This window comes from Plecotus auritus (genome assembly GCF_963455305.1).
Source record: "Plecotus auritus genome assembly, chromosome: 2".
Classification (NCBI taxonomy): domain Eukaryota; kingdom Metazoa; phylum Chordata; class Mammalia; order Chiroptera; family Vespertilionidae; genus Plecotus; species Plecotus auritus.
Genome location: NC_137771.1, coordinates 191,322,496 through 191,348,711, shown reverse-complemented (window position 1 = coordinate 191,348,711; position 26,216 = coordinate 191,322,496). Strand labels below are relative to the sequence as shown.

General features: G+C 36.9%; 1 protein-coding gene across 3 annotated transcripts in view; it reads right to left on the bottom strand.

The window, feature by feature from the left end:
• Positions 1 to 26,216, bottom strand: part of TBL1XR1 (TBL1X/Y related 1) — a 163,159-nt gene that overhangs the window by 46,392 nt on the left and 90,551 nt on the right. The window lies entirely within an intron of this gene.

The following is a 26,216-nucleotide window of genomic DNA, read 5'->3' as shown; positions in this document are numbered from 1 at the left end:
AGAAACAATCTGATAATCTCGAGAAGAAACACTAAACTCTAAATGAAATATATATTTCAGCTTACTTTTAATATAATATTAATTACCAAAATCAAATTATTTGGCTGTTAAAACATTAATGACAAACAAAACCTTATTTACTTTTCTTGTGTATTAGCCCTAAACTACAACTATGGTTTATCTGTCAAACATTTTAAGAATATCTTTTCATGGCTGCCTGTAACATTAAGTCCAAAGAGAAGCAAAGTAGTGTATTTCCTAACAACAACAACAACAACAACAACAACAACAAAATTCTACTATTCTTAACATTAGGATAAATGCTGAGTTTAAGCTATATTTTTAAAGACCCAATCTCATTAGATAACTCTTACACTATTAAATAGGAGAATGAATATCTTTTTATAATAAATCAGTAAGTTTTTTAAGATGGTATCTTTAATAATTTGAATATTATGTCCCAATAAAAAATCTATAGCACAACCCTGCCCTAAGAGAAATAATGCACCTTTAAATAAAAAAGCAGACAAAATAGCTTGTGAAGGGAAATGGGCAGACACTAGCATAGGTTTTTATGTTCCAATTTTGACCAATGAGCATCTTTTCAATAATTTTCTTAAGAGTGTGCCTAGCAATGTGGACATTTTATGTAAAGGATAATAACATTATTCTTTTTTATAAATATAGTAATTTTTGTGCTGTGAGAATTTCTCCTTTGGATTATTTTGCTTTGTTTTGTTATCAGATTAATGGTCATCAAAAGTCCAAAGTTGGTAAATCTTAAGAATTTAAAGTATGATTACAACTTGGAAGGGATTAACTTCTAAATTACTTTTCCTTCTCTTTTTCACTGTAATCCAGAGCTTGCAGATATAAATTAAAGATAACATTAACAGAGAAACAGGATCTCAGGTAGCCTATGTGATTTTAGACAAACCATGAATTTTCTAGGCCTGTTCCTCATCTATGAAATGAAAAAAAAGCAAAGTAGATGATCTCTTTCACTTCTAAACTTCAATGATTCGAGCCAGTACAAGTATATAGGGTATTAGATATGAACCTTGCAGGCCAATAAGAGTACCAGGTCACATAGCGATTTTTAATAAGCATTTTAATCGGCTTTACTGACAGAAGTGTATTAGAAAATTTTTAAAACTGTCAGAGCTCAGATGGACATCTTCAAGAATTAGGGGAAGGGAAAACAAATGAGCCCACTTCATTAAGAAACATTTAAGTACTTATTAAGTATGATGCTTATTAGGACCAACTATCATTTATAAACAGTGAATTATATAAAGACATAGGCAAATGTGTATCATTTGCAAGGTGTATCATAGGCAAGGTGTATATCAAATCATTATTCATTAGCAATAGATTCCTGATGGCAATCATTTGTTTCACGTGTGACCGGGTTCTGCAAACTATGGTCATGTGTCAAATCCAACCCATCAACTATTTCTGTATAGCCCACAATACCCTGTGGTTTTTACAAAACAAAAATGGTGTTTACAGAACATTTTTTAACAGAACACTTACCACTGATTTGATGAAAGGGAACACTAATTCTGAATCTCAATTAGGCAATTTAAGTCTCAGCAAAACTATACTGAGAACAGTAAACTAGCAACCAATCCAAATCACCCTTGTTTTAAGTTCAACTGACATTAACTACTGCCCTATTTCCTTTTATACCCAGAGGCCTCTGATAAGCTGCCTCACTGCCCACAGATGTGGACTTAACTTCCCAAACATATAAAGGAATGGTTGTTTACTCAGATGTCTTCTAAGAACCTTTTAAAATATAAAACTACATGACTCAATAAATACGTGTTGAATGATAAAATTATAGTCAAGATACACTGACAGAGGAATGAAGACGGACAAGATATCAAAACACTAAAGGGACAGAGGTAGATCATATTTCTGGCACATATTTTTCAATTATTGAGCAGCAATGAGTCGTAGGACTTAAGGCAAAGCATTGTCAGTCTCTGAAGGAAAGGCTAGAAACTCAAGTCAGGTATGAAAATAAAAGTAAGAAGGTGGTCCCCTACCCCTAGAAGGAAAGCTCTGAGTTTGGGAAGAAACAAAGAAAAATAACAAAATTTTCTCAATTAAAACGAACTTATTCTAGCTTTGGAACAGATATGCGATGGGAATATGAAAGACAGAAACAGCTAGAACCTTAAAAGGAAAATCACATGAATGGATGGAAACTGCTTAAAACTAAGAAATTACAGACAAAATAAATAGAAAAGGGTACCGGATATAACAAACTCGTAGAGTTACAAATAAAAACTACCTATAACCACCTTTATAAAAGTTTATTAGGTAAGAAATAGTTATTCCTTGATTCAAGAGAAAAAAACTAGACAAAATGAAGACTAGTGGGCCCTAGTGAATCAAAACATGTGTCCATAAATTGGTTATACTGGGCAAACTCTGGGGCGTAAGTAAAAATGTGCAGAAGATTGTTCTGGTGGCAGAAAGGTTTGATTAATATAGATCAAGTGTCCCAAGTATGAGGAAAAACGTAAAGAAGAGATCAACATTCATTCCAATGGCAATCAATGCTGCTCAAATCAAGTGAAGACAATTTAAACCGAGTTTAATCCTCAGATACCAGTTGATGGGCACGTGAGTGCATAAGCGCATGTGCGTGCGCCCGTGCGCACACATACACACACACCAACTATTAGTAAATGTGGAAGGCAAAAGCCAGTGGAGTAGTAACTGATGACATACGTGAATTGAAGTAGGCTTTCAAGTTTTATTGGGGGGAAAATGAGGGAAATTCACCATGAATGTCTCGTAGCTCCGTTTCACAGTGTAAGAAAAAAACAGCAGTACTATCCTATTAGATTTTGGTGTTTTTTTTCCCTTAAAAAACAAACAGGTAGGAACAAATCAAGTGCAACACTCCTTAATCAAAGGAGTTCCTGCTGTGTCCTCCTTTGTAAATAATCAATCCAGTCAAGTTATAGAGCCACTAACTACAAACACACCCTGGAAAAAGAGAGAGAAAAGGAATAAAATAAGTCCATTAAAAAGGGAGTACCAAAATAAGGTTATTGTACATTAATAATATTCCTAGATTTTGATGGGGGAGGGGGAGAAAAAGAGTACACTAAAAAAAGTATAGCTGTAGCTGGTTTGGCTCAGTGGATAGAACGTCAGCATGTGGACTGAAGGGTCCTGGGTTCGATTCTGGTCAAGGGCACATGCCCAGGTTGCGGGCTCGATGCCCAGTAGGGGGCGTGTCCCTCCCTCTCTGAAATCAATAAAAATGTTTAAAAAAAGTATAATCACATTCATGCATTTAAGTAAAAGAATATGTGTGTGTGTGAAGAAGAAAAAATATTTTTGTTATTGTTAATCTGGCTTTTGATCTTATGGACTCTAAATATTTTTATTAATTACCTAAAAATTCAAAGGGTTTTCATACTCCTTGACTCCCAACCCTTGCCATTTCCAGCATTTGAGAAGGCTGAAAAGAAGTCGTTAAACTTCCAACATTTGACTTCTTGATTCTCCTCTCACCTATCTCTCTCTCACTGATTTTTCGTCCTGCCCTAATATGTGTAAAGCTGACTTCTTTTTAGCATTGTGGTCTTCACTCTACTCTCCCACTGATGATCTCATCCACTCTGAAGAATTAGAAAATGGCCACATCTAACACATCCCGACCTTTCCCACTCCAAATATTCCAGCTGACTGAGACACAAATTCTCCTTTCAGAATCTTATAACTCAGCATTATCTGGGGCAATTTATGTCCTAAGCCCCCAAATTTGTTTCTCCTCTTGCCCCTAAGTATCACTAATTCTACCACACACACTTTAAACTTTAGTATTATGTTGGATTTAACTTCCTATCTCAGCTTTTACCTGCAACCATAATTCTATCTTCTATTACCTATGCAACACCATTTTCAGCCATGCCTTCCTTTCTACAGTTTCTATCACCCATACTACAATAGCCTCAAAGTCTCCTAGTCTCTTCCTGTTATCTTCTGAGACTCAAAGACATAAAACATAACTGATTATGTCATATACAGTTTATTGCTACCTACCACCTTCCACATTCACTCTAAACCAGTGGTTCCCAACGTGGGGCACACGCCCCACAGGGGCGGGGGGGCAATTTGATAATGAGTTATTAACAGTGAATTTTTTTGCATTTCTTATGGTTCTAGGGGCCTCATATATCATATATAAATATATACTGTGACATATTTATGCATTTCAGTTCTCTATTATGTTTTGAAACTTTATTTGCTATTTTTTCATATCACTTCATATTATTATTAGTTTTTTTAAACAATTTCTTAGTGATTTCTTCCTCAGTACTTCAACTGTCCTTTTGTTCTTTTATTTTTCTCTTTCATGGATGCCATGTTCTTTGGAAGCTTGTAGACCAAATTAATGGCCTTTTAGGATTCCTCCACATGAATAGGAGTTTACTTTTTGAATAATAAGAATTATATGCCATGTTGGGGGAAGGGGGTAGCTTCAGGATTTTAGAGATGCTTAGGTGGGGCATGGCCAAAAAAAGGTTCGGAACCACTCCACTAACTATTCAGCCAGGCATCTAAGTTCTCCAGGCTACAGTCTCAAAGTATCTATCTAGCCACAGATCACTTCCTTAAATCTACCCTTTGAGGAGCACAGATGTTTCTCAGCTTACAATGGTGTTATGTCCCAATAAACCCACCATAAGTTGAAAATACCGTAAGTAGAAAATGCATTTCAATACACCTAAACTGCCAAACATCATTATCTTAGCCTAGCCTACCTTAAATGTGCTCATAACACTTATACGTAGGTGCCAGCAAATGGGGAAAATCACCCCCTCTGCCTCTGTCCAGCATCACAAGAGTATCATGCCACATTTACTGGGAAAAGATCAAATTCGAAGTGCAGCTTCTACTGAATGCTTTTGTTTTCACACCATTGTTTAACTTGAACAATCATAAATTGGGATCGTGTGTGTGTGTGTGTGTGTGTGTGTGTGTGTGTGTGTGTGTGTGTCATTCTACCATCCCACAAATTTTCACATTCCTGCTTTTTTAGCTCTTTGTTCCAACTACAAGTGTTAAAATTGTTCTGTTCTTCTTCAAATGCCATCTCCTTATGAGGCCTATTCCAATACCAACATTAAAGATGGCTGGAACTTCCCTCCTGGATTCCAAAGCATAGTTGTTGTTGTTTTTTTTGTTTGTTTGTTTGTTTTTGGGGGGGGGGTTAAATTCCTTTCAAAACTGGGCAATAGAGAAAAGATTAGACTACCAATCAGAATGATGTTTTCTTTCAAATGTTACTGCTTATGCATAAATCAAAGTCATTTTAAATTCCGTAAGTCACAGTTTCTTGTTCTATAAAATAAAAATCTAATCTACAAACCTCATGGGTAGATAGAAATGCATGAAAAACCAGTTTATAATCTGTGTTAACATTGTTACTACATTACCTTTTATTATGCATATTTGTTTTTTCAGCCACTACCAAATTATAAGCATTTAAAAGGCAGTCTGTTCTTTATAATTTAACACTGAACACACAGTAGCTATTCAATGATTTTTTAAAACCTTCATAAATCATAAAATAGCTCTCATGCTCCAGCATAAGAAATACAATCTAAGCACAATTTATATGCCATTATGCCTCAATCAAAATGAAACATCTACAACCCTTCTCCCCAAAGGTATCTTTTCAGGAAAATTATTGCCACATAATACATCTACACCTCTTATTTAGTTCACCTGAAGTACGATTAGTTAACTGCTAGATAGGTAGGAACCCTTTAAATGGCTGATAAGTAAACTAGTCAAAAGTGTCTGTCTGTGTGACTGTAATGGTGGTATCCTATCCAATCGAACAAATTTATCAGGATTCATAATGAAGCAGTCATGCTTGTTTACCCTAAAATTCAAAAAGCCTAAAGGTTGATATCATGGTTATTTCAGTGACGTAAAACAACAGATTTTTAAAAAGTAAACATACAAGAGAAGCATGTTAATTTTCATTAAAATTATAAGATTCTTTTTCTTTACTCTTTTACAAAAGCAAAATTAGTTATGGGCAATGTTTACAAAAATTCAAAAACAAAAAGGGGAAGGAGAGTGGAAATGATTCTTTTGGTCATACAGAAATCATTACCCAAGAGAACTTGAAAGTCCTTGAGTTACTCTTGAAAACCACAGAGGTCTATACTATCTTGTTAAACCAGAAAGCAAGAAAGCTACCTAAACCTACCGGGGTCTAAAGGACATAGGAACAAACTTAAAGAGTGGATCACTAGCCAAATGGGACAATTTGAGCATCAATAGAGAAAATAATTCAATAACCTAAAACACAAATGTGTTTAAATCCATAAGGTCATAAAGTAAAACCAATTTTACTGCAATTACATGTCACACTGTTGACTTGGCATTTTATTTCACACAAAAAAATGCACTCATATTTAGTATCCTGTCTGCTCTTAAATCTCACAGCCACACTCTTATACTTACATGTAATTCATTTTTTAAACCTAAATTTGTGACTCTACCAATCATTCCTGTTTTAAATTTTAATCTACTATTGCTAATAATGCCTGGTAATGCTTCTGTAGTTACTGATAAGAAACCTTCTTACTAAGAGTTTAACTTCAAAAATAATGACCAAATGCCAAGAAGAAGTAGCAGCAAAATGTTATGGATTAAAACAGGTATGATGAACAGCAGTTGATGAGAGGAACAAACACTTTGTGTGTTCATTTAACAACAACAAAAAAGCTCACCCTGTGTATGATGTTGTTGAGTTCCATAATAAACCTCAGGAAGCATGATGGAACAGAAAAGAGTCCTAGACTGAGTGAGGAGACCTCTGTTCTAGCCCAAGGCCTCAGTTTCCTGATCTGTAAAATGAGGGTGCTGAATCTGATAATCTGGAAGGGCTCTTCTAGCTTTAATGTTGAGGGATTCTATGGACAAATTTAGGAAGAAGCAATAAAATGTAGACTTGTTAACAGAGAAGTTTACATTGGAAATAGCAGGTGGAAACAGATGAAAAGAATTTTCATAAAATTTTGAACTGCAAAAGGCAATTACCTTCGAACTTGTAACTGCTGTAAAGGTTTTTATGATAAACCAGCCTTAGTAGTATTACTATATACACTAAATTTAGTAGTAATGAGTGGCCAAATTATGACCTGAAAAAAAATCTATTCACATTTGGTTAGCCAAACCACCCAAGTAAAGTTAGAAAATAGTACAGGTTTTCTCATAACTATCCTCGGTTAAGTAACTGAACAAAGAGTAAAATGACAAGAAAAATAATTAAACAATTATTTAACTTCAATATGCAATAAAACAACTATTATGCCTGTGATATCCTTCTTTGTTAATGAGCGTATGTTCCCTATGCAATCATTTTTTTCTGGTTAGGTCTCAAAATAGAACCTGGCTTCTCCTTCCAACAACAAGGCTAATTGAAATGACTTTTTTCCCCCTGGGTGACACAGAAACATAAAAAAAGGGTGTCTTTGTGTTTCAAGTTTCTGTACTGAAAGAAATCAAGCTTCTATCAGTAACAGATGATAGAAAGGCTCTGGTGCCTCAAAAAACAGTGGTTTTCCAACTGTAATTTCCTAAGTACAATTAACTGCCTGGGTCCCAGCTAATCCTCCAAGGTCTAATAAACTGAATTGTAAATTTTAAGTTCATAGGTCAGCTAATACTCTACTTTATGTTCATTTATTTTTTGCTTATGTTGATGCTATGTTTCTGACCTGGCAGACTTAAAACTCCAGAGACATGAGAATCAATAAGCCTATCTCAATAATCCAAACTCTATCAGAAATCTACTCTATTAAAGGATGCAATGTTTACCTTTGAAAGATATCTTTATATATAAAAGTCTAAGCAACAGAAGGACTGAACAAGCAGTCGCTATGTCGCGCACTGACCACCAGGGGGCAGATGCTCAATGAAGGAGCTGCCCTCTGGTGGTCAGTGCGCTCCCACAGCCAACCTCCCTTGGCTGGCCAACCTCTCATGGCCCCAACCCCCGCTGGCCAGCCTCCTGCAGCCCCGATTGGCCCTGATCGCCGGCCAGGCCGAGGGACCCCACCCATGCAGGAATTCGTGCACCAGGCCTCTTAGTAAAGATATAATGAAACTTTCAATGAGAAAAAAAAAACTTGTTTTTCAATGTTTATTTTATGCAAATTATCTAAGGGATTATAAAATAACTTGACATCCACACAATTCCATAACTATTCATTTGAACATTTTACCTTGGCAATGTAGTACCTAATTGTTATTCACTAATAAAATTTCTCTCTGGTTGGTAAAAACAAAGGCAAAAATAAAAATCTTCATGGTTGTGATATATATGTGTGTCTGAGATAGAAAATCTGTGAAACAAGATTTTCCTTTATATTGAATATATTTCCCATTTTAATTTGGGTACTTGGATTTATAATCCTAACGAGTTTCTTATTAAAATGCTCTTAAACTTAATGGCAAACAACAGAAATCAGGATGGATATGCAGAGCATACTGTAGGGCTCTATTCTGAGTATCAGCTGTGCCCAGCAATTTTCTCCACCTCATCTCCCCCATGACTTTTTCAGAGACTTAAACAGTAGCTTATTTACATTAAAATGTTAGCTTAAATATTAGCTTATTACTAACAAAATACTATTACTACTGATAAAATACTATAAGCAGCATTGTTTTTAGCCAATTTTGTACAGAGAGAAAAAAACTCCTTCAAAAGTTTAGGATTGTTGTTTTAGGTAAAATATTCTCCTCTAGGATGGTGCTGGTACCAACATAAACAGTTAAAGAAAAATGTGATCTTTAAAATAACTATTTGGTATGTCATGTGAAGCCCAATAGATTGTCCCTCACTAAATTTCTATCTCTAGAAAATAAGTACATCTGTAATTCTTTCCATAAGTCAGCACACAATTTTCTCTAAGACCAAAATATCTCATATCAATAATACAGAATTCCTGGAACAATATAAATGACTAGAGCTGGGCACAACATACCAGCCCATTTGCTTTGAGGAAGTTATAATACCTAGGAAAAAAATGCTAATTACTTTTATTATTGCAATACTATTGGAAAGATAAAAAGAGAAAAGACAGTGGTTCAGTGGTTGAACATCAACCTATGAACCAGGATTCCTATTAGGACACATGCCTAGGTTGCGGGCTCAATCCCCAGTGTGGGGTGTGCAGGAGGCAGCTGATCAATGATTCTCTCTCATCATTGATGTTTTCTACCTCTTTCTCCCTCTCCTTTCCTCTCTGAAATCAATAAAAATATATTTAAATTTTTAAAAAGACAAAAAACCAAAAACAAGTCCAAACCTGACTATTTTAGGGCACTAGAAAAATATGAAGTCAACATACTGTAAGTAATTACATGTAACTTTTCATTTTCTAAGATATATTGACTGCTTGATTTTATTGGAAGTTCTCATTTCAGGATTAGGGAAGAAAAAATGGGCTATAAAAAGAAATTAAAATGATCAGATTAATGGTTAAAATATCACACTTAATAGTTACAATTTACATTTTAATTTTATTTTTCTCATTCTCACCCACTTTCAACTTATTCTGATATGTACATTCAGCCTATCAGAATAGATTTCCTAAAAGTAAATTAAATGAGAAAAATGAATTAGTATTTTATAAAGATTATACTTAATATCGAATATTATGTCAATACCTTATAATAGCATTATATTTGTCTCTTAAAAGTTTATAAAGTACCACAAAATGCTGGAACAATGATTGTTTGCTTTTCAACCCCAAAACTCATTAATATACTGTTAACTATATTCCTAAAATAGATTATTTTTAAAAACAAATTCTAATCATCCAATCTGGCTAACAATTCTAGCATAAAAATTAAGCAGCCTTCCTTCTTTGAAAAATGAATACATCACACTAAAAAAATGTGTTCTAAGCCATTATTCATAAATGACAATTGGTCAATTAAAAGAATGGAAAGAGAATCTAGTAATTTTCTCTAATAGCATTTTCAAAACTTGTTCAAAATAAGCAACCCCAGGGAGTCCATCTCCCATTAATCATACTTGACTCTGAGCATACTCTAATTATGTATCCATTCCCTCAGAATTTATGTATTATAAATTATCTTAATGAGTCTTTGCTGTGTCACTTTGAGGTAACCAAATTATTATGTGGATATGTTTTGTCTTCTCACTTTTATTGTTTATATTCCTATATCTTTCTGTATCTAAACAGTTCAGAGCTCAGTGCACAGGCAGAAAAATGTCACTGATCAATTCAAACTATTTTCAAATTTAAAGAAATAATATCAATTTTGATAAAACCATTAAAAACATATTAAGAGGAATCCGGTTTAGAGAAATACTAACTACTAGTATTATTTATAACATTTTATTATAAAAAATGTACAGACATACAGAAAAAATGAAAAAACTGCAGAGCCACCACCAAAGACTTTAAAATTAATATTACCTTGTATCTGTTTTCCCACATCTATTAATTGGTATTAATTTTTGAAGCATTTTAAAAGACGTTGTAGACCTCAGTATAATTCCCCCTATATTCTTCAGCTTGCCTATCATTAACTATAGCAAAGTAATATGGTTTTTCTTTTAAAGAAAAATTTACACAAACAATGAATAAATGCTAGATGTACCATTCAATCAGTTTTGACTCGCATATGCTCAGGTCACTGAATTTTCTAAGAGAACACAGGATATTACCATTGCCCTAGAACAGTGGTTGGCAAACTGCGGCTCGCGAGCCACATGCGGCTCTTTGGCCCCTTGAGTGTGGCTCTTCCACAAAATACCACGGCCTGGGCGAGTCAATTTTGAAGAAGTGGCATTAGAAGAAGTTTAAGTTTTAATTTCAATTGTTGTACTGTTGATATTTGGCTCTGTTGACTGATGAGTTTGCCGACCACTGCCCTAGAAAGTTCCCACACGCCATTTCCCAATTAATCCCTGTCCCCAATACCCAGGCATCCAGTTCTAAGCCATGACAACTACTTCTTTCCAACATAATTTAGTTCTGCTTCCTCCACCCCATCTTTTAAACGGATAAAATTTGCATGTTTTTGTTTTTCAAACATCATATAAATGGAAATCATACATCAATGTCATGTTTTATGTATGGCTATGTTCACTAAGCATGTTTCAAAGTTGCTACATAGTTTGTTCCCTTCCATTGCTCAGTAGTATTCTGTTGTACAAAGACAGCACAGCTTATTTAGGTATTCTCATGTTGACAGACACCTGAACTGTTCTGAGGTAAGAGGTCGGCCCCATTTTGGCAGAGGTTATATAGGGTATTTGGTGCCCTACCTTTGTGGTTCTGGGATTTCCTCCCTCTTCCTTCTGCTGTCTCCATTACTCTGCAGCTGCTGTGTAGTTCTGAACTCTGTCTTGGATTCCTCAAGCCAATAAGCCAACAGGAACCTGCCCTCAGGCAAAACCATTAAGTCGGGAAACTCACCCAAGGCTAGTCGAGCTTCTACTTGTTTTTGTTTGTGTGACAGTGCCCTCATGATGTTTATTTCAATCATTATCCAGAGACTGTGGTCAGGGCATGTGGAAGGATTTGTCTGATGGGAGCCAATTCTTCATTTTTTGAATTACACCTCCCTATTATTCTCCTGAACACACTTGCTCAAGACTGTAATTGATATTCCTATTTTGGGGTTGTTGGTTTTTTTCAACCTCAAAAGCTTGATTAAGCCAGTCCCTTCAATAAAAAAAAAAAGCCGAACTAAACCAGGAAAATAGGCCTCTGAGAGGTAGAGAGTATGAAAGCTGAAGGGGCGGATCCTGTACTCCTGTCTATGAACCAACAAAGTCCCAAGACTCCTTGGGGTGTCTACGTAGAACATACGCTAAGAAGCAAAGATTTTGAGAACTAAAGATATCAGCCACTATTTGTGTCCCACACTAATCCTGAGTGATACATATGAGGAACAGACCCAAAGCAGCTTAGCAAAGGCCTTAAAAATAAACTAACACTGGAACCACTAGAGTAACAGAACTTGTAGTCTAAACCTAACCATACTGATCACCTGCTTTAGTCAGAAGAAAATAATAATCATGCTCCCGAGAGGATAAAATAAATCACAACATACAAAGAATCAGGAAATTCTGAACAATTCTGAAATGTTGGAAGCCGCCCATTGTCTTCATTTGCAGAGAGGTGTGGACAAGCAACCCGGAAGGCTGGTCAACCTTGAAGCTCTGAAAAGTTAGAGCCAACCACCCACTGTCTAGTTGAGGCAATGGTAGCTAAAGCAACTTCCACCTTTTAGTTTTATGTAAATTCTTGCTGATTGGCTATTATTGGAATTGCCTGCGTAAAGGCTATGGGTGTAACCCATAGTCTTAATAAAAGGGATAGCAAGGCCAGAGTGGGGTGAAATCCTTCCCCTTGAGTTGGGCTCCCGCCTGGCCCCCAATTCCCAAATTTATACTTTCTTGTCTAGTCTCTTTCATTTGTGTGCGGCCTCCTCCAGAGCCCGAACCCTGAACCACGTGGGACAAGGGGGGGGAACACTTGCACTGGAAGAAAAAGGCAATCAACAGATACCAATTTTGATATGATCCAGACATGAAAATGATCAAAGACATTACGGCAGCAACTTTATCCAACTCTCCACAAGGTAAAGTACACATTGGAAATGAAAGCATAAAAAGAAATAAATGAAAACTTTATAACTGAAAAATTGAGGGGAGGTGAAGAATGATTTTATAAGATAATAAATGTAGACAAAGGAGAGCAAACACTGAATAATTCATCTTTCTGAATAAGAGAATGCAAATAAATGGAGGGAAAGTCTAGTTTTAATTAAAAATATTTTTCCTGACAGTTTGCATCTTCAGTTCTTAACAGTAACGAAAATGTCCAGAACAATGGTTGCCAACCTTTCGGCCCTCATGGACCACCAGAGGTCCAAGGACCACTGGTTGGCAACCCCTGTTCTCTACCCAAGAGGCTTTAATCATATGATTCCATCTCCTTCAGAGGTCCTGTGGAAGATCTCATGATTAACCTTTGAAGAATATCCCGATTCTGTATAACTTGTATGACAGAATTCTTTTTAAATGCTGGGCTGCAAATGAGGAGATCTGGTTCAAGTCCTGGTCTGTAACTCTGACAAAGTATGTGATATGGCATCATTTCTCTAAACCTTAGTATCTCCTTCGCAAAATGAGGGCCCATTCAATGAGTAATGTCAATTTAGCTGTGAAATGTAGTCCCATGATCTAATTTTAGGAACCCTCTGAGGGTCATTCTAGTTTCCCCAGATCTTAGCATTAGCCAGGTTTTCATTGTGCTAATTACTTGTTTCTGAAAAATAAGCAGAATATATAGGTCAGGTAGCTGAGACTAGCAGGTTTAGAACAATAATGTCACAATGCAATGCCGAGAACCAATTCCAGCAAGTCATAATTACAAGAGTTTTACCAAAAGGCTGGTGAAGCTTGGGCAGCTCAACAAGGGTGAGCCACATATGTAGTTTACCTATTGGAAACGACTAAACAGCACTTCCCCCAAACCTGAACAGGATTGTTAGCTGCCAGACAGCTCAGGGCATTTTATTGCCTCCTGTTGGCCAAACAGCTGTAGGCTATTCCCCAAACTGATAATGCTTCTGTATCCTACCCTTTGATACCTTACCAGGCACCCTCAAACTACAGCCTGCGAGCCACATGCGGCCCGGCAAGGACATTTATCCGGCCCGCCAGGTGCCGCTGCCTGTCCTGCTTAGCAGCCGACTCCTCCCGGGCCCGCAGTGCGCATAGGAATTTGTTCATAGTTTTTTTTTTTTAAACTATAGTCCGGCCCTCCAACGGTCTGAGGGACAGTGAACTGGCCCCCTGTTTAAAAAGTTTGAGGACCCCTGCTTACCCTTTGAAGTGTATATCTCCAACTTCCCTTGGGATAAATCCTGTGAATAAAAGCAGGGTCCTGAGTGAAGGAGGAAGAGTCTTCAGTTTCAGCTGAAGTTCCTCTGACCCCCAATGCCTTTCAAAATTATCTTTCGTCTCCAGACTCTTTAATCATCTACGAGCAGCCCCTTTCTCCAGAATGCTGAACCCTTTGTAAGGCTGGGAAAAGAACCTGGCAATGCAAGCCATAATGCAAACCATCTAAATAATATTAAATTTTCTATAGACATGAAAATTTAAAAAGGTGGTGATTGAATTTAATAACAAATTTTATTTAGCCCAATATATCAAAATTTCTTATAATCAAGATTTTAAAATCATGATTTTACTTTTTAAAAATTACCTTCATACTCCAGCATGCATGTTATATTTGCAGCACATTTCAATTATGACTAGTCATATTTCCAGTGCTTAACAACTACATATGACTAGTGGCTACCACACTATAGATCACAGGTCTACATGTGGAGTGAAGGGCCAGGGAAGGGGAGGCAATGGTAAACAAGGGCCACAGTGTCTCAATAAGTAATCTGCCATACACACACACACACACACACACAGTACATATTGGTGGTGGTAATGAAGTCTGCCTTGTTACATGGCAAGGAGATAGAGTGGAGAAAGTCTGGTTTTGAAATAAATATCCATCTCTATTATGGGTAGCACCTAAAAAAAAAGGTAGATATTATGTAATATTTCAAATTGATGCATTAACAAGTATTTATTTTTAGGAAAGCCACTGTCAAAAAGGCTCCTTCAACCAAGACAATGTAAGCATCCATAGGAATAAGAATAAAAACTACATGCAATACACATATCCAATATTTAAATCCATAAGCTCACAATGACATCTTAAAATCCTCAGTCTACTTTTCCAGGATTCTAGGAAACAACCCAGTATTTTAAACTCGCAAATAAAGGAAAGAATCAAGTATTTAGTATGCCTTTCCTGTGCCAACTGTGCTGCCAGAACATCAAATATCCAATGAGGGAAGTTTATCTTCGTAGAAATATTACAGATAATAAAGACTTGATACAATTAGGATGTCAACATTCTGTACACGCATAGAAATAATGGATCAAGGCAATGATCAGCAGTGGCCGCCTAATAGAACAATTAGAGAAAACTAAATACTAGGTGCTTCTTCAAGGAATTATATAGCAACACCAATGAAATATGATGCCACCCTAACCCTACCCTCCAAATAAAGCAAGAAACCCTGAATTAGATTAAGCTTTTAGATCTAACTACCAATTTACCAAAATATACAAGGGAAAGAGGTATTTTACTACAGGAATGCAATTAATGAAACACAAAATGAGAAAACCATACAGGGTTTTCCCTAAAAGGGAAAAATAAATAGTTTAAAGCGTAAGCTGTACATTCCAACTAAATATACATGGATTTTGTTGTGATTCTGTAGAAACACTATTTATGAACTAGTGAGGAAACAAATGATTATATAATGATATTAAGAAATTACTGTCAAAAAAAAAAAAAAAGAGATCGAAAATGGCTGCCGATGGGAAGGCAGGCTGCAAGATAGTGTGTGAGTGAGAGAATCAAAGGAGAGTGTGTGGACGAGCGGGGAGTGCCTATTTGTGAGTGAGGGACAGCTATATTACAAGGGACTGTTGGGGACTGCTGTAGCAGGCTCCCCTGACCGGGCAGCCTCCACTGCTGCTGAAATCTCTCCCGGAGCAACTGGCTCTGCTGCAGACACTGCGCCATTTTGAAGGGGAGAGTGGCTGTGATTGGAAGCCTAGCCTTACCTTCAATCGGGAAAAATTGGATACCTCCCGGGACCCTACAACCACAACACCCAGGGACCAGCTGCGAACCCACAAACACCGGGTCTCAAGCAGCGCGAATACGCAGATGTGGACAAGCTAAGCTCTGCACCTTCTCACAGAGGTCAGATGTCACCCAGAGAAAGGTGAGGTCTGCGATCGAGGCTGGAGACATAAATGGGCGCAGTGGCATCTAGAGGTTCAGAGGAAGTCTGCACTCCACAAAATCCGCAGCGGATGGGGGCAGCGTAGTCCGCGAATGTGGAAGGGGGTCCACAGGGCTGCTGGCAGAAGGGAACTCTAAAAATCAACCCATAGCTGGGCTGGGTACAAAAAGGCAGCCTGAAGCTGTACCAGTAAACCGATGCGCTGTGCCAGGGGAAAAAGACGTGCACAAAGACGTGAGCAGAGTCGGACGCAGTGCCGGGGTGAAAAATCGAGAGTTCGCGGACTTACTCTGGCTCTTTTTTCTCTTTAAATCCTTGCTTTTGATTACTAAGCCCAGTACACCCAATTAAAAAACTCTGAGACTGCAGGGGAAAGTTGTTTTTGTGGAACCTGGGGATCAGAGCGGGGAGAAACGATCAGAAAACCAGCCCTGGGGCAGTACATACCACCCAAACCAGTATTAAGTGCAGCAGTGAAAACAAATTCTAAATACTGGGTAGAGAGGACTTATAGCCCCGGATGTCAATACAGAAACACTGCCACCCAGGGGTTGAATCACAAATTGACTCTTGTGTAAATACAACCACAGGCAGGCTGAGAAACAAAGAAATACTGAGTGCTTGAAAACAAGATTGTGGTTTACGATACAGAGGAGCTGTGGAACGCAGGGAACTTCAATACTGTCCTGACTACCTGACAGGAAACAGGCGTGCCAAACAGAACAGTAGAGGAAGTGAATGACCTTCACTACTGCAAATTTTCATTTTTTATCTTTTACTTAAGAAACTAAATTTTGTGTCTCACTTGATTTTACCTTTTAAATTATCATATTTTTATTTCTAATCAGTATTATTACTACTATTATTTTACCTTTTATTAAAGTTTCATTTTATTTTCTATTTATTTTACTTTATTTTGGGATTAGTGTTCTACATTCTATTTTCATTTTTACTTTAGCATCAATTTACTCTATCTCAACTTTACCTTTAGGCCAACAATCTCTTCCTCACTTTTCCCCTTTTGTTATCCAGTTTCTCTTACCATATTCCTGCTTTAGATTTTCCCTATTCCTTCTTTTTACCCCGTTAAAAATTCATCCTACTTATATATCTAATTTCTGATCCCCTGCTGAAAGTAGATACACACTTCTCTATTCTCTTTCCTCACTATCCAAATTATTTTCTCCTCTTTTCTGTGTTTTGTTGTTGTTTTTTTTTAATTATTTGGTTTTTGTTTTGTTTTGCCCTTCTTTCTAACTTTCCTATTGTTGTTAGTTTGAACGTGCGTAACATTGTTTTTGTTTGTTTCTATTTTTATTTATTTATTTTTTTGCTACTGTATTTCCTCGCCTCACTGGGTATTAGTTGTTGGTTGTAGTTTGGATTCATGTCTGGGTGCTAGTTGTTTGCACTTTTTTTGGATTAGTTTTTGTTCTATTGGAGTTTTCTCCGCATATAAACAGTTTTTCCCCACTTCTTTTTTATTCTCTTTCTTGTCTCTCTTACTTTTTTTCCTTTTCTCAATATCATTTTTGCACTTTTTTTTCATCCTCTAATTCTCTTTTCTCTGGTGGTCACCTTTAATGGGGTTATTAATATCATGAATACATTTGTGTTCAGTGCCTTGTGCATTGTGCCTTCTTGTGTTGTATTTTGTGCCTTTAAGTCAACGCAGAAGAGAGTGAGAAAGACATAACCAGACACCCTGAGAGATCATGGAGCGACAAAGAAACAGCCAACTTACGAAAGAAAAGGAGGCATCACCAGAAAAGGAAGTAAACAAAATGGAGGCAAGCAATATGTCAGAGAAAGAATTCAGAGAAATGGTCATAAGGTTGCTAAAAAATTAGAAGACAAATTCAACAATATGTGTAAGAACCAAGAGGAAATGAAGAAGAACCAAGAAGAAGTGAAAAATGACATCGTTGTAATAAAAAACTCAATAGAAAGCATCAACAGTAGACTAGAAGAAGCGCAGGACCGCATCAGTGAGCTAAAAGACAAGGTAGAAAAAAATACCCAAGCAGAGCAGCATCTAGAAAAAAAAAATAAAAACAAGAGGAGAGCCTAAGGGAACTTTGGGAAACCACGAAACAAAACAACATCTGCATAATAGGGGTGCCAGAAGGAGAGGAAACTGAGAAAGGAATAGAAAACCTGTTTGAAGAAATGACAGAAAACTTCCTTGATACAGGAAAGGAAAAACTCACAAGACCAAGAAGCTCACAGAGTTCCAAACAAAATGAACCCCAAAACACCGACATCAAGGCACATAATAATTAAATTAGTAGCCCACCACGTGATATCATGCAGTTGGCCACCCGCTGATTCCGCGGGAGCTGGTGGGAACTGCAGCACGCCCCCGGGAGCCGTGGTGCTTCCGTGGGAGGCGGGAGGGAGCTGAGCTGCTTCTGTGGGAGGCGGGCCCACCATCTCCTCTCCCGCCCTGCGCGAGGCTGTGGAGGCTGTGGACCGGTCCCCCTGACCCCCAGAAGCGCTCCGTGGGGCCGGGACAGAACACTCGCCTCGTTGCTGCAGCGATGAAGCAAGCATTCCACCAAGCCGCTCATGCTGCCCGCTCTCAGCGGCCGCCCCCCCAGAACTGGGGGACTCCAATGGGGTTGAGAGCACTGGGCGTCGCCATCTTTGTGACAGAGTGAAGGTTAATTTGCATATTACCCTTTTATTATATAGGATTGGCAAACACCAATGACAAAGCAAGAACCTTAAAAGCGGCCAGAGAGAGAGACAGAAATTTACGTACAAAGGATCCCCCATTAGACTAGCGACTGACTTCTCAACAGAAACACATCAGGCCAGAAGGGAATGGAATGAAATATACAAAGTCATGCACAGGAAGTGTCTGAATCCAAGAATACTGTACCCAGCAAGGCTATCAATCAAAATTGAGGGTGAAATCAGGAGCATCACAGACAAAACAGGACTAAGGGAGTTTATCACCACCAAATGAGCAATGCAAGAAATGCTAAAGGGTCTGCTGTAAAAAGAAGAAATAGGAAGCGAAGAAGGAACACAGGCATAAAGAATAAAAATGGTGACAATCAAGTACGCATCAATAATAACTTTAAATGTAAATGGATTAAATGCCCCAATCAAAAGACACAGGGTAGCTGAGTGGATAAGAAAACATATATCTACTGTCTACAGAAAACCCACCTCAGAAGAAAGGACTCACACAGACTGATGGTGAAAAGATGGAAAAAGGTATTTCAGGCAAATGGAAATTTAAAAAAAAGGCCAGGGTAGCAATACTTATATCTGATAAATTAGATCTCAAAGTGAAGGACATAAGAGATAAGGAAGGCCGCTTCATAATACTAAAGGGAGCCATTCAACAAGAAGATATAACTCTGGTAAACATATATGCACCCAATACAGGAGTACGCAAATACATAAAAAAACTTCTGGAAGATAACAACGGAGAGATTGACAGCAATACAGTCATACTAGGGGACTTTAATACCCCACTAACAACACTGGATACATCCTCTAAGCAAAAGATCAGCAAAGAAATATCAATCCTAAATGACTCACTAGATCAGATGGAATTAATTGAAATCCTCAGAACATTTCATCCCTAAGCCACAGAATATACATTCTTCTCAAGTGCTCATGGGTCATTTTCAAAGATAGAGCATATAGTGGGACACAGGCAAAGTCTCTTCAAATTCAAGAAGATAGAAATCATAACAAGCATCTCATCACAATGGCATAAAACTAGAAATCAACAATTAAAAAAACAAACAAAACAAACACCTGGAGTCTAAACAGCATGCTATTAAACAATGACTGGGTTACCAGAGAGATCAAAGAATAAAAAGCATCATGGCAACAAACGACAATGAAAACAAAACAATCCAAAAATCTATGGGATACAGTGAAAGCAGTCTTGAAAGGGAAGTCATAACTCTACAGGCCTACTGTAAAAAACAAGAAACAATGGTAATAAATTACCTAACCCTACAACTCAAAGAGTTAGAAAGAGAGCAACAAGAAAAGACCAGTGTAAGCAGAAGGAAGGAAATAATAAAGAACAGAGTGGAGATAAACAACATACAGACCAAGAAAACAATACAAAAAAAATCAACAAAACCAAGAGCTGGTTATTTGAAAGGATAAACAAGATTGATGAACCTCTAGTCAGGCTCACCAAGAAGCAAAGAGAGAGGACCCAAATCAACAAAATCAGAAATGAAAGAGGTGAAATAATAACAGACCGCACCAAAATACAAAGGATTGTTTAAAAATACTATGAACAACTCTATTCCAACAAACTGGACAACCTTGAGGAAATGGACATATTCCTAGAAAAATACAAGCTCCCAAAACTCAATCAAGAAGTATCAAAAAACCTGAATAGGCCAATAACTACTGAAGAAATTGAAGCAGCGATCAAAAATCTTCCAGCAAACAAAAGCCCTGGTCCAGACGGCTTTACAGGGGAGTTCTACCAAGCATTCAAAGAAGAACTAAAACCTATCCTCCTCAGATTATTCCAGAAAATTCAAGAAAAAGGAACACTTCCAAGCTCTTTCTATGAAGCCAGCATTACCCTAATCCCAAAACCAGATAAAGACACCCAAAAAAAAAAAAAGGAGAACTACAGGCCAATATCCTTGATGAACATAGATGCTAAAATCCTCAACAAAAATCTAGCAAATAGGATTAAGCATTACATTGGAAAAATCATACACCGTGACAAAGTGGGATTTATTCCGGGGATGCAAGGATGGTACAATATCCGTAAATCAATAAATGTGATACATCACATAAACAAACTGAGAGACAAAAATCACATAATCATGTCAATTGATGCAGAAAAATCATTTGACAAAACCCAACACCCTTTCCTGATAAAAACTCTCAGCAAAGTGGGAATAGAGGGTTCATACCTCAACATAATAAAAAGCCTTATATGTCAAACCTATAGCCAACATCATCCTCAATGGGTAAAAACTAAACTCGTTTCCTCTAAGAACAGAAACAAGACAGGGATGCCCACTCTCACCACTCCTATTCAACAAAGTACTAGAAGTACTAGCCATAGAGATCAGACAAGAAGAAATAAAAGGCATCCAAATTGGAAAAGAAGATGTAAAACTGTCCTTATTCCCAGATGACATAATACTGTACATAAAAAACCCAAAAGACTCCATCAAATAACTATTGGACCTAATAAATGAATTTGGCAATGTAGCAGGATACAAAATTAACACCCAGAAATCTATGGCCTTTTTATACACCAATAATGAACTCACAGAAACAGAAATGAAAAAAAACAATCCCATTTACCATTGCACCAAAAAAAATTAAGATACCTAGGAATAAACTTAACTAACCCTACATTAAGACCTGTACTCAGAAAACTACAGGACATTGAAAAAAGAGATAGAGGAAGACATAAACAAATGGAAGAACATACTATGTTCATGGATTGGTAGAATCAACATCATTAAAATGTCCATACTACCTAAAGCAATCTATAGATTCAATGCAATACCTAGTAAAATACCAATGGCATATTTCAAAGATCCAGAACAAACTCTCCAAATATTCATCTGGAATAAAAAAAGACCCCGAATAGCCACAGCTATCCTGAGAAAGAAGAACAAAGTTGGAGGGATCACAATACCAGACACCAAGCTATATTACCAAGCCCCGGTTCTCAAAACTGCATGGTACTGGCATAAGAACAGACATATAGACCAATGGAACAGAATAGAGAACCCAGAAATTGACCCAAGCCATTATACTCAATTAATATTTGACAAAGGAGGTAAGAGCATACAATGGAGTCAAGAGTCTCTTCAATAAATTGTGCTGGAAAATTTGGTCAGATACTTGAAAAAATATGAAACTAGATCACCAACTTACACCATACACAAAAACAAACTCAAAATGGCTAAAGGACTTAAATGTAAGACGGGAAACCATAAAAATCCTACAAGACTCCATATGTAGCAAAATAGCAGACATATGTCGTAGCAATATCTTTACAGACACAGATCCTAGAGCAAGAGAGACTAAGAAGAAAATAAACAAATGGGACTACATCAAAATAAAAAGCTTTTGCACGGCAAAAGAAACCATCAACAAAACAACAAGAAAGCCCACTGCATGGGAGAACATATTTGCCAATGTTATCTCTGATAAGGGTTTAATCTCCAACATTTACAAGGAACTCATACAACTTGACAAAAGGAAGATAAACAATCCAATCAAAAAATGGGCAATGTACTTAAGTACTTTTCCAAAGAGGACAGAAAGCCGAGAGACATAAGAAAACATACTCAAAGTCACTAATCACCCACAGGGATGCAAATGAAAACAATAATCAGGTACCACCTCACACCTGTCAAAATGGCTATCATTAACAAATCAACAAACTGTCAAGTGCTGGAGAGGTTGTGGAGAAAAAGGAACCCTCCTTTACTGTTGGTGGGAATGCAGATTGGTGCAGCCACTGTGGAAAACAGTATGGCGTTTCCTCAAAAAACTAAAAATGGAACTGCCATTTGACCCAGTAATCCCACTTCTAGGAATATATCCTATGAAAACAGAAACACCAATCAGAAAGGATATATGCACCCCTATGTTCATAGCAGCGCAATTTACAATAGCTAAGATTTGGAAACAGCCTAAATGTCCATCAGCAGATGAGTGGATTAGAAAACTATGGTACATCTACACAATAGAATACTACGCTGCTATAAAAAAGAACGAATTCTTATCATTTGCAGCAGCATGGATGGAACTGGAGAGCATCATGCTAAGTGAAATAAACCAGTCAGTGAAAGAAAAATACATGATCTCACTCATTTATGGATAATACAGAACATTATAACCTGATGAACAAAAAGATACACAGAGGCAGAGAAGCATCGAACAGACTGTCAAATTACAGCGGGAAGGCTGAGGAGGGCTAGGGGGGAGAGGTAAGAGATCAACCGAAGGACTTGTATGCATGCATATAAGCATAACCAATGGACACAAGACACTGTTGGTGGTTGGGGGGCGGGGGGGGGGGGGCGGGGCGGTGAGGGCATGTGCCAGGGGGTAGGGGAGGCCAGGGGAAGGTTAATGGGGGAAAAAAGGAGACATATTAACTACTATTTGTAATACTTTAAACAATAAAATTAAATTTAAAAAATTTACTGTAAAAAATAAAAGAAATTACTGTCATCATCTCATACCCATTAGGAGGACCACTATCCAAAAAATAAAACAACCCACAGAAAATCACAAGTATTGGAAGACTGCGGAGAAATCAGAACCCTTGTGTACTACTGTTGAGAATATAAAATTATGCAGCCACGTTGGAAAACAATATGGAGGTACCTCAAAAAATTCAAACTAGAACTACCACATAATACAGCAATCTCACTTTGGGTATATAGCCAAAAAGATCTAAACGAGATATATGCACACCCATGTTCATCACAGCATTATTCACTATAGTCAAAGGTACAAGCAACACAAATGTCCTCTGATGATGAATAAAGAAAATATGATACACACACACAATGGAATATTATTCAGCTTTTAAAAAGAGGGGAATCCTGTCACATGCTGTAACATGCATTAATCTAGAGGATATTATGCTAAGTTAAATAAGCCAGTCACAAAAGAAACATATGTACTTATAAAAAGTAGCTAAAGTATTCAAACTAGTGGAAACAAAAAGTAAACTCGTTGCTAATGGCTGGAGAAGAGAAAGAATTGGGAGCTGTGGTTCGATAGGTACAGAGTTGTTGTTTTTTGTTTTTGTTTTTTAATATATTTTATTGATATTTTACAGAAAGGAAGGGAGAGGGATAGATAGCTAGAAACATCGATGAGAGAGAAACATGGATCAGCTGCTTCCTGCACACCTCCCACTGGGGATGTGCCCGCAACCCAGTACATGCCCTTGACCGGAATCGAACCCGGGACCCTTCAGTCCGCAGGCCAACGCTCTATCCACTGAGCCAAACCAGTTTCGGCGGTACAGAGTTTCAGTTGTGCAAAATGAAAAAGTTCGAAAGATCTGTTGTATAATAATGTGAATAAAGTTAACACTGCATATACTGCACACTTAAAATTATTAAGATAAATTTTATGTTTTTACCACCATTTTTAAAAAGCATATTTAAACTCCTTTTCAAATAAGAAAAACTCACGATTTTTAAAGTGTGATAATGGCATCTTGGTATATATTTTTAAATAGTCCATATCTTCCATAGATACATAATAAAATATTCATGAATGAAATCATGTGATGTAAGTGTTGGCTTCAAAATAATCAGGTGTGTGTGGGGGGGGGGGATTAATAGTAACAAAATGATTAAATGAAACAAAAGTGATGAATACTGCAGCTGGGAGTTTATTGTGCTATTCTCTCTACTTTAGTGTATATTTGAAATTTTTCACAATAAAAAGTTACAATAATAATACACATCTGCTGGCCAATGGGTTCTATTAATGTAATAAGATAATTATAGAAAGCAATATAAAACATTAATATAGGAAGGTAGCTATAAATCATCATGACTTAAGGTGCAATTAGAGTTAAAATAAGTTGTACCTAGACAAGTGAAGAGAGAGACAAAAATGAATGTTATGAATCCCTCATGGTTATTATATCAAGAACAAAGTTGAGGGAGGGTGTGGGATGGTAGAGTTAACTGTTCCCACAAAGCACTCCTTTATGGAATGTTCAGGGAAAAAAAAAAAAATGAGATACTACACAACACAGGCATAACCCTGAACACCATGGCATTTTTCAGGTCCAGAGGAAAACCATCATTTGGGCCAATATCTATAAATTTACAAGCATCGTATGCAAACGTGTAGAAATGGCTTTTATGTCCGCAGCTAGATTATAAGCAAATTTGTTGTAATCTTGCCCTTCATCTCTAATACACACAACATATATAAAACACTAACATACATAAACATAAATTTCTGTGATTGTGACTTAAAAATGATTTTCAACAAAATTGGCAAAGGTGATATGATCTGATTTAAAATACAGTCTAAGAGTTGTTCCAAAAAGGAAAAAAAAATATACAATACACATCCTGTGTGAGCAGCACATTTAAAACTTCACTTGAAGACAGGAACTTAGAAGAGACAGCCAGTTGCATAGGCACCAACATCTCAGAGTCCAAAATCCTGCACAACTGATTCTCAAGGGAGACATGTCACAAATAGTTAAGACTCCAACAACCTACCTAGTAAACTAACAGGTTTCAAATGTGAACTTCAAACAAAACGCCAAGGGCAGATAGTTCAAAATGCCAGAGATGATTTACCATGGAAATGCTTCTTACAATAGAAACTCTGTAGTGCTCCAGAGGAAATAGCAGATTTAAATGATGGTTAATGAGTCACCCAACCAACCCTAAAGAACCCAGCAAGTGTTTCATAAATTAATAAAGAACCATGTATTCCTTCAAGTTAGGTAAAGACAGAAAAAAAAATTCTGTTTTCCCCAACATTCTCCATTAACTGCTAGGAGACAGAGAGGGGAAGGTTAGAGAGGGAAGGGACACAGGGGGAGAGATAAGTCATTTTTAAGAATTCAAAAGATAGTTTAGACAAAGGAAATCCTCCTCTTATCAACACAATGACAAATCCATCTTTAAAATCTATCATCTCCTAGGAATATTTTCACAGATAACTTATCTCACCCTATTATCCTGATCCCAGTTAATTTTTAGTTTCATACTGATGCATCCACCATTTCCCACAAAATCCTATAAACCTTTATCAGTTTCCATAGCTCCCTGATTTAATGTTTAACGTAAAAATTTAAGTAAAAGTTTTTAAAAATGTTGATGATGCACTGTTTTGAAATGGAAGATATTGTTTAAGTAATTAATTCTTTAAAAATGTAAGTAAAAATTATCCTATTTATCAATCCCCCAAATACACAGCAATACCATTTAGATAAGGAATTACTTTTTGTAAGGGAGAATCATTCTGAATTTTAATCAACAGTGATGAGATCATTTTGCCTACAGCTAGAGTTAAACTTTAGAAATTTAGTCCAATTCTATCATCAAATTTTATGAGTGCTTGACAAAAGTCATCCAAGACACATGCAAGAAAGAAAGCAAATCCCAACTCCTACAGAGCCCAGTGGTCTCTCTGCTGTATAACACAGCTGACAGATTTTTATTCCACACAGGCTTCTAAGTGATATTTTTAAATAGATAAAAATGGTTCTCCTGAAAATTATCCATTAGCTAACAACAGGTAGAATTTCAGCCATTTAATTATAAATA